Source organism: Vicia villosa, unplaced genomic scaffold (assembly GCF_029867415.1).
Source record: "Vicia villosa cultivar HV-30 ecotype Madison, WI unplaced genomic scaffold, Vvil1.0 ctg.000839F_1_1, whole genome shotgun sequence".
In the NCBI taxonomy this organism is placed as follows: domain Eukaryota; kingdom Viridiplantae; phylum Streptophyta; class Magnoliopsida; order Fabales; family Fabaceae; genus Vicia; species Vicia villosa.
In genome coordinates this window covers 475,172-479,273 of record NW_026705372.1, presented here as the reverse complement: position 1 = coordinate 479,273, position 4,102 = coordinate 475,172, and positions in this window count along the sequence as shown.

Here is a 4,102-nt window from a genome sequence, read left to right as displayed (position 1 = left end):
ATTTTTAACATTTGTTTGTTCTCCAATTCAGTGCGTACGGCCAAAGAGCGCCCATGATATACCATCAGTCTCCACCATCAGATCTCCCCCATACAAAGATCCAACGTCCAGGACTTCAAGTGCACCATGGGCCACTCACGGAGCTGCTACAGAGGATACATGCCTGGTTTGTCTTCTTGTTGCTGTTTGTTTTCCTTATTATCTTTTTTCTTTGTTTCATTATTGTTGTTTTAATTTTTTTTTAAATTATTAATAAATTAGTTTTATGTTTTATTTTTTAATTAGTTAATTTTAGGTTAAATGATTTAGATTTAAGCTATTATTAAATTAATTCAAATAATTTATCATTTAATTTTTAATCACTTAATCTCTTTTAATTAGGTTAGATATTTAGTTTTAGGTTATTTAATTAATGAATTAATATTTTTAGGTTTAATAATTTTAATAAATTAATTTTAGGCTAATTATTTTAGGTTTAATAATGATTATTAATTTTAGGTTTTATCACTAACCTTCTCCCTTGACCCTAAAAATCACACATTAGTAGGTGTTGCCCATTAACTGTAGGGTTGGTGTGCTCTCCATTAGACTAACCTTCAAGATTTAGGATTTATCACCATAAACACCTCATTTGCCTTCAAACCCTGAATTTCTAAAAATGCGCAATTTCTCTTCTCATCTCATACTCCATTGATTGTCGAATGCTCTCTATTTAAATTATTTTGCCTTTAAATTATTTTGCCTTTAATTATTTTGCCTTTTAATTTCGCCTTTTAATTTCTGCCTTTAATTTAAAATTTTGCCTTTATTTCAATGATATAATTTTCTACCATTTAATGATTTAATTTTCTGCCATTTAAATTCTAGAAGGTGTATAGGTCGCTTATTCAGTTTTTGATGTAATAATAATTAGGACCTTTACTTTCTCGCACCTCCCCCGGTTTTTATCATGTATTCCCCATTCCCGAAGCTTTGTAATAGCGTAGAACATTTACTTTTCGCATTTTATTTTTCCGCATGATATTAACTGCGTGGTTAGTAATCTTAGGGAGTGATAACAAGTAATTGAACTTAATTCACCTAATGCAAGATAAATATTCGAATCTAACACACGTGATTGCTGCACACACTCACCTTTAGGGTACCTCTCTTGTTGCCTGTTGCCTTCAATTTCGATCAAATAGTCAAGTCCCTTCGAGCGTAGGGATACCTTAACTTGCTGCCTTCGATTCAAAAGTCACTACGTCCCTCCGATAAAAGATCATAATCCCTTCGAGTTGCCTACGATAAATATGATCTCGTCCCTCGATTAAATGGTGATAGTCCCTTCGAATGCTAAGGTATCCTTACTGTTGCCTAAATGACTATTATATCCTTCCCATAGACTACCTGCCCTCTTCATGATAGGGACAATCTTATGGCGAACGATTATTCTCGATGACCCGCACATCCAATTGAAAGACTCTCTGCCCTCTCATGGTATGGATAGACCCTTTCGTCCGAAAGACTTAAAGAACAAGAAAGACAACGTAGGGTAGGTAGCTATTAATTTCTTGCTCACTTCAAACAAATTCAAAATACTTTTCACACCTCCTTTCAAAACAATTAGAAAACAAGGGTACGCTTATTTACAAGCTAAAGTCCTTAATGAAGTTTTTACTATTCACACACGACACTATTCAAACAATTCAAACAAACAAGTGAGCTAAAGCAATTAAGAGCCCATGGATAACCATGGATGCAAAGGGTGCCTTACAACTTCCCTTTGTATAATCTACCCCCCGAACTCAAAATCTTTCAAAGGTCTTTCCTGTTCTTTTTGCCTTTCCAATTAGATAAAATAAAAGTCGGTGGCGACTCTTGTTTACCGCGACATTTTGATTAAAAGTCAGTTCACCGTATTACACTATATTGGTCCTATTTGATGGTGAATTGATGGAAAATTCGTGCTCCAATGGATATGTGATCATAAGGTGTTTATATGTTTGCCTAAATCAAGTTTCAAATTTCATAATGCTGTTTTTTTGAAAACTGTGTGCAGGAAATCGATTTCCTACAGAGGGAAATCAACTTCCACTATGTTTTTTGCGCCAGATCTGAACTCTGCACTCAGGAAATCAATTTCCTACAGAGGGGAATCGATTTCCAGTAACGCAGAATGCTTGTTTTTGCTATTTTTGACTTGTTTTTGGTTCTTATGGATTCTTGGTAAAGACTAGATCGCTCCCTATTTTTCTTTTCGTGCGGTATTTCTTTTGGAGAGTGATCTACATATCGCTTCTCTCGCATGCATTAGCACATAAAGTTTTAACCGGCCTCGTTGTAGGGTGATTTCTACATAAATCACTTGGCGATCTGCTTAACATAGCGCAATATTTCGTGTCCCGAATAAAAAGATCAAATATGAAAGAGAATTGTATGCGGTTGATTTAAGAGTTATGGAGGTTTATCGTGTAGTCGCTATGATTTTATCAAGCTTCTTATAAATGTCCATTGAATTTAAATCCGAGTACATCCTTCACTCACCATCGATCTTCATTACTAACTTTGATAACATACTTGACAAGTTTCAAGATGGTTATCTTTAACATCTAACAATTGACTTTAATTTCCGCAATTTATTATATTGCTCTTTATATTTTGCTTTATGCTTTACTTTATCATTACATCATATTTACATTCCGCTATTTTCTCTTTGTCCATTTGGACACTATGTTTATGTTTCCGCTATTTTCTCTTTGTCCACTTGGACCATACTTTACTTTTATGCTAAAATACTAATAAACAACCAAAATTTAAAAAACGTTTAAGGCTCTCTTTCAGACTATTGGTTACTATCCCGAGCATTTTGGAGATTCGGACTTATGGACTTAGTGCCTCTGGACCCTTATTATGTTGTTACTCTGCTGTTATTTTGTCTGTCTGGCATTGGATTGCTGTCTGTTTGTGTATGCAGGTATTTCCTTGAAAGTCCTTGATGGTTGATTCCAAGGCGTTGAGATAAGGATTTTACCCGAAAACAGCCGTTACTCTGCCCGATTTTCGTCAAAATTTTAATGTGCTTAATGCGAAGTGGTGCTAAGATAATAAGTTCATCTGGATCCCAAGTGGTAATGTGTTGGTACTGATAAGTCCAAAGGATGGGAAATCTACCTTGACTCTTAATGTCAAGTGTTGGCTTCTTATTTCGGTTAGACCGTTTCTTTCCTTAGCTTTTATTTTACGCAATAGGATAGCCTCTTCATCTCCTCCCACTTCTTAGATTTTCAAAATCTTCTCCCTTTTTACAAAACATTCTTATGTTTGCAATCTTTTCAAAACCTTTTCTTAAAAATATCTTTTGCCCTTAGTGGCTTTTCTTCAAAAAAGTTTAGACACGACTAATTGTCGAACCGAGTGGTTATACCCCACGATTTTGAAATTGATTGATAAAATGAGATTTTTTCCGCTTGAGAGAGCTAGTGGCATACTCGTTGATTTTATCCGAGTTGGAGCCCTTCTTTCATTAGCGATGCAAAGAACTCATTTGTTCTCATGCTCAAGATCAATGGCTGAGTATTTCTCTCTGACGACGATAAAGTGTTTATTCATTTTTTAAAAATATTTTCCCTTTAAAGCGGAACTACATTAGCTCCGACTTCTCCATTGCACCAAGGAGGTATGTAGGCACAAAGCTTAACGCTTTGCCGAGCTTATTTTAAAAATAAAACAAACCCTTTTTTAGCACACACGACACAGATTTTCAAAAAGGTTCCTGTGGAGTACTACAGATATGAGGGGTGCTTTAAACCTTCCCCTCATATAATCAACACCCGGACCTGAGTTCTCTTTCTTGTTTTAAAAACAAAACTTTGAGTTTTTCGTTCTTTTCCCTTTTCCTTTGGAAACAATAAAGCGCGGTGGCAATTTCAAACGAAATATTGATTCGAGTCAATCCTATGGCTTCGTTATCAGATTTTCCCCGCTACAGAAAAATGGAGACTTCACTAGGGATCCAGTTTTAAGTGTGTTAAGCCTATTTTTGTTTATCTGTGTGTTCATATGTATATATTGTTGTGTGCTTTGTGTGTTTATTTTCTTTTTTTTCTTTTTGGTGCTCGAT